The sequence below is a fragment of the Schistocerca gregaria genome, chromosome X (assembly GCF_023897955.1).
Source record: "Schistocerca gregaria isolate iqSchGreg1 chromosome X, iqSchGreg1.2, whole genome shotgun sequence".
In the NCBI taxonomy this organism is placed as follows: Eukaryota; Metazoa; Arthropoda; class Insecta; order Orthoptera; family Acrididae; genus Schistocerca; species Schistocerca gregaria.
In genome coordinates this window covers 524,909,642-524,921,356 of record NC_064931.1, presented here as the reverse complement: position 1 = coordinate 524,921,356, position 11,715 = coordinate 524,909,642, and the positions used below count along the sequence as shown (strand labels likewise).

General features: G+C 41.1%; 1 non-coding gene across 1 annotated transcript; it reads left to right on the top strand.

Moving 5' to 3' along the window:
• Nucleotides 1-462: 462 nt before the first annotated feature.
• On the top strand, nt 463-546 carry Trnas-gga (transfer RNA serine (anticodon GGA)). The gene is given in 2 exon segments: nt 463-502; nt 512-546. It is a non-coding gene; the product is annotated as a tRNA-Ser (tRNA).
• The last annotated feature ends 11,169 nt before the right edge of the window (nt 547-11,715 follow it).

The window sequence follows — 11,715 nt, the reverse complement described above, 5'->3', positions numbered from 1 at the left end:
AGGTTGCAGTCCTATTAAATGTGCTTGCAATTGCGCCAGCTGTTTGAAGTGGGTCCTTTCTTCACTGTTGCATAATGTAGTCATCTGCTGCTGCAGTTTACCCTGGTCGACTTGGTATCGAATACAAGCGGAAGGACAGTAATATATGTGAAAGATTCGTATTCAGTATAACTTGAAGACGAAGATTCCGTTCATTCACTGCAGAACAACATCATATTATGTGCGAACCACAACTAATCCACTGGTAACATAAACGTACAGACTGAAGTAATAATAATCTGTTCTAACTTTTGCCAAAGATACCCCAAACACAATATACAAACTTATCGATTTTGTATGACCATTGATATTACATAGTTTTCTGGCGTTCAGATTACTTATAGTTAAATATCACATTTTGAAATACATTATATGTAACATCTGTCACAACCTCAAAATGGTATAAACCTAACTACATGAGCCGCCCGAGTGGCCGAGCGGTTCAAGGCGCTACAGTCTGGAACCGCGCGACCGCTACGGTCGCAGGTTCGAATCCTGCCTCGGGCATGGATGTGTGTGATGTCCTTAGGTTAGTTAGGTTTAAGTAGCTCTAAGTTCTAGGGGACTGATGACCTCAGATGTTAAGTCCCATAGTGCTCAGAGCCATTTGAAACATTTAACTACATGACCGTGAAAAATATTTACATATAGTGAGTAAACTGTGACCAGTGTACATTACTATTAAGCAGCCCTGAATCTCGACAGTTCCTAAAACTACATACCACATTAGTACTATGGAATATGCATTACATTACTCGAACCAAATATGAAACGGGAAACAGAAAGGATTGGACATTATTAAACTGCTCGTCCAAGTTATAGTGAACGTAACATTGGAACAAAGGCGTGTCACCATAGCTCTAATAATATGAATTTCAATTTGTCTGTTAAATACACTAACGTATGTCACTTACTTATCCACGAAGTACAACTCTAAGAGTAACCTATAACTGAAAGAATGATAATATATATCCCAGGGTTACAAAGAATGTCGTGGGTACTGCTGGGGAAGATAATTTTAGGCACAAATTACGAGTAACGTTATAATAAATGTATTCTCAAATTATGGTACATGCAACGTAAATATTGACTGCATATTTCGTTATGGATAAAAAACATCGTTTTAACTTCAGTGGCCTGTAATCTCAGATAATACATAAATCTTCAAGTATCGTTACATACGAGTATATGTTGGTGATGCAAAACGCAACAGTGCATCCATCGCCTGACTGGAAAGGATTATTGAACAGAAAAAGAGTGACTACGGCAACAAGTACAAATAACAACTTCTATTCCCTTGCTTTAGTGCATACTTCTGTCTAAAATAAGTAGTACCTGAAGTGTAATTAATGGAAAATAGAGGAACGTATAAATGAAATATGGAAAAACACGTTAGGGTAACGTTAAAGTTTACAAAGGTTAACAATAAGATGCGGATACTACATACCAAAATATTTGCGTTATGGGCACCAAAAAGATAAACCTGTTAAATAACAATAGAGTAAGGCTATGGCCTTAATTCATCTTATAAAATCCAAGAGCTCAATTCATATTCTATCTTGCCTGCTATGTAAACAAAGCATCACAAATAAGTTATAATCGGAATGTAATAACACTAATGTTAATTTTATCATTCGCACTCATAATTCCAATAAGGAAGAGTGAGAGCAAACGAGGAAAGTACTACACACCTGTCACAGCAAATACACAAATCACTGGTGTTTTCAGTCTTGAACGTAATATATATTTCGGTTTGTTCATTAAAACACACTTTGGCTGTTTGTTGAGGCCTGTATAAAATTCGATTTCTTCGAAAATACTCGTTAACCTGACTTTACTGAGCCAGTGCAGAGCTTCCAATGTATAAGTATTAGTAGCATTACACGTTGCATTGCGTAAAAGGCCACTAAATAATATCTTTTTATGTTCGCTAGTATTTATGTGTTCCCTTAATCTCGTACCTAAGCTCCTAACCGTCTGTTGCGCATAGATCTTGTCACAACCAGACTGCCTAGCCGGTAGGAGTGGCCCAGCGGTTCTAGGCACTACAGTCTGGAAACACTCGACCGCTACGGTCGAAGGTTCGAATCCTGCCTTGGGCACAAATGTGTGTGATGTCCTTAGGTTAGTTAGGTTTAATTAGTTCTAAGTTTTAGGGGACTGATAACCTCAGAAGTCAAGTCCCATAGTGCTCAGAGCCATTTGAACCAGATTGCCTAAAGAGTTGTACCTTCTGTACATAATGGTGAAGTATCTTAGGACTGAGCTCACTGTGAGTGCACCTTAGTATTACGAAACACTTTTGCTGTGTTATCTGGTATACGTCCATAATGGGATAATACATTATATTTAGCCTTTTTGCTCAGTTGTTCCGTAGATGATTGGATCATCAGATCTCCCATCCCTGCTGTTCCTTTTCTTAGTAGTGGGATGAAACATTTGGAGGCCGTGAATCGAAATATAAACAAAAATATCAGCTGAAATTTTGTGCAGCTCGTTCGACTGATGGGTAATATAAATTTCTGAAAATTATACACGCTCATAATGTTGTCTTGGTTTTTGAATATCCGCCTGAAAAATCTACCATGTGGAAGCTTTCCCCCATAAATCCTACTATCACATTATGCTCGATGAGTGCTTCACATTTTCAATATATGATAGTAATCTTAGAATGTAGTAATTAAAAACAGCGGTTGAAAATTTGATCACGTATGCAACAGGAGTAAATACACTCCTGGAAATTGAAATAAGAACACCGTGAATTCATTGTCCCAGGAAGGGGAAACTTTATTGACACATTCCTGGGGTCAGATACATCACATGATCACACTGACAGAACCACAGGCACATAGACACAGGCAACAGAGCATGCACAATGGCGGCACTTGTACTGTGTATATCCACCTTTCGCAGCAATGCAGGCAGCTATTCTCCCATGGAGACGATCGTAGAGATGCTGGATGTAGTCCTGTGGAACGGCTTGCCATGCCATTTCCACCTGGCGCCTCAGTTGGACCAGCGTTCGTGCTGGACGTGCAGACCGCGTGAGACGACGCTTCATCCAGTCCCAAACATTCTCAATGGGGGACAGATCCAGAGATCTTGCTGGCCAGGGTAGTTGACTTACACCTTCTAGAGCACGTTGGGTGGCACGGGATACATGCGGACGTGCATTGTCCTGTTGGAACATCAAGTTCCCTTGCCGGTCTAGGAATTGTAGATCGATGGGTTCGATGACGGTTTGGATGTACCGTGCACTATTCAGTGTCCCCTCGACGATCACCAGAGGTGTACGGCCAGTGTAGGAGATCGCTCCCCACACCATGATGCCGGGTGTTGGCCCTGTGTGCCTCGGTTGTATGCAGTCCTGATTGTGGCGCTCACCTGCACGGCGCCAAACACGCATACGACCATCATTGGCACCAAGGCAGAAGCGACTCTCATCGCTGAAGACGACACGTCTCCATTCGTCCCTCCATTCACGCCTGTCGCGACACCACTGGAGGCGGGCTGCACGATGTTGGGGCGTGAGCGGAAGACGGCCTAACGGTGTGCGGGACCGTAGCCCAGCTTCATGGAGACGGTTGCGAATGGTCCTCGCCGACACCCCAGGAGCAACAGTGTCCCTAATTTGCAGGGAAGGGGCGGTGCGGTTCCCTACGGCACTGCGTAGGATCCTACGGTCTTGGCGTGCATCCGTGCGTCGCTGCGGTCCGGTCCCAGGTCGACGGGCACGTGCACCTTCCGCCGACCACTGGCGACAACATCGAAGTACTGTGGAGACCTCACTCCCCACGTGTTGAGCAATTCGGCGGTACGTCCACCCGGCCTCTCGCATGCCCACTATACGCCCTCGCTCAAAGTCCGTCAACTGCTCATATGGTTCACGTCCACGCTGTCGCGTATGCTACCAGTGTTAAAGACTGCGATGGAGCTCCGTATGCCACGGCAAACTGGCTGACACTGACGGCGGCGGTGCACAAATGCTGCGCAGCTAGCGCCATTCGACGGCCAACACCGGGGTTCCTGGTGTGTCCGCTGTGCCGTGCGTGTGATCATTGCTTGTACAGCCCTCTCGCAGTGTCCGGAGAAAGTATGGTGGGCATGACACACCGGTGTCAATGTGTTCTTTTTTCCATTTCCAGGAGTGTATTTTTTTGATTTTTTGGGGGCGGGGGGTGGGGGGGGGTGGGGGTGAGGGGCATATAGTAAAATACTCTCCAACTTAGCAGTAATCTAATTCTCATATCAGAAATATATATTCTGCTGCAAAAATTATCAATATTAACGAGGTAAACAATATAATGCAAGAACTCGAACGACCGAGATGTATAATCGGGTTTGAGGTTGTTGGTGATCAATTCCATACATATGTCGATCGACAGCATGTTTTCTATTTCGAAGAGCAGACGACTCTAATGCAATGGTTCCCAGTCATGCATACAATACATCGTAACTTAACAGCGTATTACTTCTATTTTGATGTCAGCGAAGCTTGTTTTGTTTTGATTAATCTTGTTAGCTTTGACATAACTGAACTCCCACTCCCGCGGCTACGAGTGTGCAGTCACGTGTAAGCTTGTTATTGTACGAGTATCTACGCTGTGGCCCCTGGGACATCCATTACCTGCAGTCAGCGTCAGAAAAAGCCTGACAGCGTGAAACCCAACCTGAGGCGACAGCTGCCACACTGACAGACAGACAACATCCCAGCACGTATCCGCTTACACCGACGGCAAAACACTCCCATGTCGGTTCAATGGAACTGCTTTCTGTACTCGTAATCACCACTGTGTGTAGTAACGTACACATCGGACACTGCGAATAAGCTAATTCCAAAAAATACGGGCAAATAGCAAGAAACGTTTCAGTAGGCTTCTCTTGTATGACTTCTGGTCTAAATAGTCGGCTGCAGAAATAGTATATAGACAGAGCAGCAAACTAATTGGCAGGCTGCGAGAACAGGTCAATCCGGATTCCTACACGCCTCCCTCAATAAATTTATTAATAATGCACCCCATTCTCGTATATATTTCAATCATTTGAAGTGTATGTAGCAGTTGTTACAGATATTTTAGTTCTTAAATCCACAGAAAAAAGAATCAGTGATATATCCAGTAGTGTTGTCTATTTCTTTGGCCTTTTATGTCATTCAGAAAACTCACTCCTTTCTTTCACAGTTGACGTTGTGTTTACACATCACTCATTACTTCAGTCAACCTTTTAGTAAGGACGATTTTCCACAAGCAATACGATACCTTAGAAATACGACATTTTATGTATATAATGACGTAAGATCCCGAACAGAAATTACGTTTATTCACTTATTGCCGGATTAACATCGGGGCATGCCCATCATCTTCAGCATCTCCATTACAGAAAGCAAACTATCTTTCCGAATACTTTTATCTCTAATACGTACTCTGATTTGATCCATTATAAATCGTTCAGATGCTTCCATGGTTGACACAATCCTAGACAAAGTGAGAAAATACCCAGGTACAAACTGCACCACAGAAGAAAAAGAGAAAAACAAATGTATATCTAGTATCCCAGCATTGACAATGTATCGCAGAAGATTGCAAATATTTTCAAAAACCACAAAGTAAAAATTGGGTTTTCTACATCTAATACACTGCAACGCAAGCTAATACATAATATAAAGTGTAAGCATGATCCATATTCAGACTCTGGAATACACAGGGTCACATGCCAGGAATGATCGATGTTCTGCCTAGGACAAACTGGCCGAAATTTCAACACCAGGTTCACAGAGCGCATAAAAACCTACACACGCAACAGACACACTACATCAGCCATAGCAACACATATACATAATACAGGACACCCATTTGGCAAAATAGAGCAAAATGTCAAAGTACTCCACCGACTAAATTAAGGACATAAAATGGATTTGCTAGAAGAACTGGAGATGTATTCACATTACAGAAAATATGAAGATAAAACATTAAACGAAAAACTTGAAAGTGTATCAGGAACTTCTTCAGATATTTCAGTAGTATACTTAAATAAAAATAGTAACACGTAGAAATAAGCACAATTGTAAAATCGATGTACGTAAATTATGATCCAAATTGTTAAGGTAAGTAACCTCTACACAAAAGTATTTCATACTCTGTGAAAGACGTGTAATCTCATCTCTTTTGACTACTCATAGGAACATGTTTGTAACTATTTTGTTTATGTAACATATTTTGGATGTTTAAAGTGTACAGCAAGCTGTGTGTGATGTTTAGTGTGTGTGAGACTCTGCACAAATGGACCATAAGGAAACTTAAAGTCAACGAAATAAAGCAGACTCTCACACATCGACAACATCACACAGAAATGGCATAACAAACACAAAAAACGCAATTGAAAATTGGAATCATTTCCCGAAACGCGTCGTATGAAAAATAAAATAAAGAAAATCGTGATTGTTAGCAGAAGAATTATTTACCAACAAACACTAGTATGTACTGTTTCATAATGCTTACTGTGATAACTACTTTTTGTATAATTTAACTTATTTAATATAATATTCATTGATGCTGTGCTAATCATGTGGTCTTGTTAGGATAATACTATTTGTTATTTTGTTTTCATTGGCATATAGCTGAAATAACAAAATCATACAGCCAGTGACATAAGACAATACAGTACCTCTCAATCCTCCGCATGGTCGGAAACGGTAGCATAAAAGTATTCTGGGAGAAATAGAAATCATCACATATCTTATGCATAAATTTAACCAAACATTTTGACTTTATTTTGAAGCAAGAGAGCGACATAAAAAAACCACGAACATTACACCAGTCTCCCCTTAAATCTTTTGTACTGAAATACATTACTTTCTTTAAAAAGTTATTAAGACACATAATACAGTTTAGAAATTAATTGTTATAATCTACGTAATTTGAAGCTCAATCAATAATTTTGAATGTTAAGGACCTCACCAATGACAAGCACGTAATAATTAAAATTATTATTTTGATTGAAACTATCATATCATTAGATGATTGTTATTGGCAAATATCTTTGGCATGTTCGAAGAAGCAAGTATCTAAAGCAGATTCAATTATATAAAAAAGTAGCAGTCACATTAGCTTATTTGAAACTATGTACACTATAGATAAACGTATTTTGAATGTTATTTTGTTTTCTGCACTGCAGATGCCTCCGACAATGCGTATGCGACCGTTGCTAATCCGGTAATAAATGAAAGTGATCTCTACTGGCCATCTTATATATATTCTCAACTCACCCACACACTACTGATAGTATTATTAGTGTGTGGATAAGTTGACAATTTTTGTCTGGCAGAGTGCGAGCTACAGTAGTCCATGCAGCTGTGATGATTAATGTCTCTGGATGGCTCAGTTTTCAGAGCGTCTGAGACGTAAGCCGAAAACATGGGTTCTAATCCCAGTTCAGTACAAATTTTCAACTTTTCCCATTAATTTAAATTCATGCCCACTAGCAGCCAACGTCTGTAGTTCTTTTGGGTCTCAATTCATAGTGGCTGCGGTATAAAAATGGTGTCTCTTCTTCCAGACACCACACACACACACACACACACACACACACACACACACACACACATATATATATATATATATATATATATATATATATATATATATATATATATATCCTGGCTTTTGCTGTGTCCAGAGGACTATCATAAATCGACTTTTTAAATGGAACAATGGCTATTGGCATTGAGAGACTAAAAGTAGGATAAATTAGAGATGTCAGTGGTGTTTGTTGAAGGATTCTAGTGCAAGTCGTTTACGAGATATCGTACTTTGAAATGTTCTCACACTAACAAATGTAAAATATCTGTGGTAGCACATACTGAAGAACAACACAAGACCGTACACTAGTTATGTGAATTCTGACCAGTAACGACACAAGTGAACATTTCTGGGAGTTCAAAATGACCACCGGCAGCGGCAATACACGCTTCCAATCCTGTACTGAACGACTGCTGCATACGTAGTAGCATTTCAGCGGAGATGTAGTAGCATTTCAGCGGAGATGTCGCAGGAGGCTGCAGTAATATGTCGTTGCGTATCACCGGGTGTTGTTGGTATGTCCTTGTAGACAGCGTCTTTGAGTCTTCCCCACAGAAAGAAGTGTACAGACGTCAAATTTGGGAAACGGACAGACCGATGCACAGGTCCTCTGCGTCCAGTCGAACGATTTAGAACCAATTCGCGAGGACATGCCATAGTACTTAGTGAACTCTGGGCTAGCCAGCCATCATTTTGGTACCAGACGTTACTCCTAGTCTGCTGGTCTCTTAGGGGGCTGCGAAAATGTTGAGCCTTAAGTGCTCCGTCTGTGAAAAACGAACCTATGAGCTGACGGTTCACTATGCCACACCACACATACAGTCCATGGACGCTGACATTCCACTTGATGAAGCCAACAGGGATTGTCAACAGACCAATAGTGCATATTTTGGCCATGATTGGTAAATGTGGCTTCATCAGTAAACAAGCTGCATGACACTTCTGGAGTATCCTGCCTTAATGCTACAGAAGTTAACACGATTCTCATAATCGTTTCAACGCAGTTCCTACTGGCTGGGGAGAGATATGATAAGAATGGAACCTGTGTCGATGAAGAATGCGTAGGACACTTGACTGACTCATGTCACTTCATCGTGCGACCGCGCGGAAGCTAACGTGCGGATCAACTGTAACAACAGCAAGAACATTAATTTTCCCCTCTTCTGTCCTCATTTATTTCCTTTTGTTACGTTGTCTAGGTGTAACACTATCGCTTTCACGTAAATTGTTGAAGAGGTTGATAAATAATTGCCGAGAGGGTTGACGTCTGTTGGGATATCTTGCCGCACACTCTGTACGAGAACGAACTGCATTCTTTCTACACTCTCCATACATCATGAGTATCTAGGATTTTTCTGCATTGGTAAATCCCATGGCCTACTCACAACATACTCCTTGGACTGTCACACACTGACTAGCAAGTGGCAATGTTCTCATGGAACAAACAAGAACGGACGGACGGAGTGGCCGAGCGGTTCTAGGCGCTACAGTCTTGAACCACGCGACCGCTACGGTCGCAGGTTCGAATCTTGCCTCGGGCATGGATGTGTGTGATGTCCTTAGGTTAGTTAGGTTTAATTAGTTCTAAGTTCTATGGGACTGATGACCTCAGAAGTCAAGTCCCATAGTGCTCAGAGCCATTTGTCGGGGAAAAATTGTGATAAATGATATGACCGTTGTACAGCACAAGTGTGACTGGTATAGCGCCTGTAGCTCCGTCTCTGGCAAAATCTGTCTGAGAAAGAAGAATAAACAAGTAAGTAATAAAGAGTGAAAAGAGTACTAGATTATAGGAGTTCGGGAAGATTACCCAGTCACGATGTCTAGAGAACTCCACCAAAGCAAAGTTAACATGAATCTCCTACTGTTGTAAATAAACTTTACCGAATTTTAGTCACCTAGTTTTATCTACGCTATGTTTAGAAAATAGGTGTGTATGAAGGGAAACAAGGTTTGTTCTTGATGTTTCCTAAGCAGGTTCTCGAGAGAAATGCGGCGTTTTTCTTCAATTGCCTGCCAATTCGGATTTTCCAAGGTATGTGTTACATTCTGTCACCAGTGAAACAAGCCTGTGACCTTTATAACCACCCTTCTTCATATACTGTCGAAGTCCCCAGTTAGTTCGATATGACATTGATCCCATATCAATATTGAAGTATGTGCCGTAGAAGTATTTTGTATGCAGTCTGTTTTAAGGACAGATTGCAGTTTCGGAATATCCTGCTAATGAGTCGATATTAACCTACCAGACCATTTATATATGGGATTTTATTAAAAAAAGTATTGCACATTCCTTCAAGAGGTAGTACTTGTCAAAACAAAATACAAAATCGTGTAAATACGAGGACGGAAATAAGTATCTGTTGGGATATGGCCAATCTTACTTGTATCAAAAATTGTTGTTGTACAGGCTGCCTTTCTGTTGAAATTAGTTGCTCATTTCTTATGGGTTGAATTTGTCTACGCACTGTGATCTGGTGTTAAACATAGTGTTTTCAACTGTCTACTGCATCAGCCATTCCGTACTTATCGTTTTGATGTTGTGATGACATCTGAACATAATGAATGATTCTGTGGAATGTGAACAACGTAAACGGTAAAATGGAGTCTTATTATTCCACACGGGAAATGACAGATGTGGTACTTTCCTGCGATTTAGCCAGCAGCATTAATCAACAGACACGTGTCATTTGCAATGAACGTCATCAACGTCGCAGTCCAACTGATAAATTTTCAGCAAGTCGTTCCAGCAACGTTCAGGCATGTTATCATTCACAATTAAGATTAGGAATCACGCTAGACGTGGCACAGTGCAGATATGGGATAAGAAGGAGCGAATTTTGTGACGAGTGAAATATGACCCTGAAATAAATCTGCAGAGAACTGGGGCTGCTGAAAGCATAAACCATGCTCTTGCGTAATCAGCTTTGCACGAGAAGTTACTTTATCCTTACTACTTACAGCGTTTGTAAGCTTCCAGGCCACAAGACCACCGTACTATATTACAGTTCTGCCAAGGGACCCTAAGGCGGAGCACTTAAGATCTACAATATGCAGCCCTACTACTTAGGCGGGGTTCACAAAAAGTGGGATAATATATTACAATAATTATCATTGGGACGATACAAATGCTAGAGTTATCACGGAAGCAAGACATCACGTTCGCTTTTGTATCAACGTGTGACACAATCATAGCGCCATGCACTTGAGCGGACAAATTAGCGGGTGATGTTGATTACGTTTTACTGCGATACGCGTTATCAGCGTTATTTTAGACCATTACCCTTTTATCATGCATAAACCACGTCCACCTATATAACTGGTACCAGAAAGACAACTGAAGAATCAGATGAAGATGGACAACAGGAAGAGAGCAGCCTGATCCATGGCGCCACTGCAGCACATTTCCAAAGGGGGAGGAGAGTGAATGGTTGGAAGACAGAGTGCTGAAGATCCGTCTGTTACAGCAATGTTTGGAAGCAGCAGCCTGAACTTTAACTCCTGGGATTCCCTACATTATTTGGTACGACTTTTTCCTGTTTTCCCATAATGTCGGGGGTTAGATACCACTAGACGGGGAGCAACGTCTTTTATAAAATCAGTATAGAATCGTGCAGGACTTCCATTGGGTCGAGACTTTAAAGATTTAATTTAATTGTCCTTTTTGAGAAGACCTTGTGACTTGCCGCCCCGTGAGCTTTTACACCATGTAATAAAGTGAAGTGTTTGGAAAATTGGCAGGTGGTCGGTGGAACAATGTGCGCCCGAGATGTGAATTGCTGCTAGAGTTCCTCCAGAGCTGTGCAAAATATTTAATATTTACTCGGTCCTTAGTGGACAAGTTAAATCAAAATATAACTGGTGCAGGTAAATACGCTGAACTGTTCCGAGGCAACTACAATGCATCTATATACAGGAAACAATCTGTAATGAAATTGAATCAATATTTAAAACAATGAAGACCAAAGACTTCCACTGGTATGGCGAAATTTCAAGTAGGATTATGAAGACTGGTACACCATTCATTAATTCTGCACTTACGAAGAGACCACACGACAGTTGGATTTTTGTAATTTTTTATATGTATGGTACGTAAAGT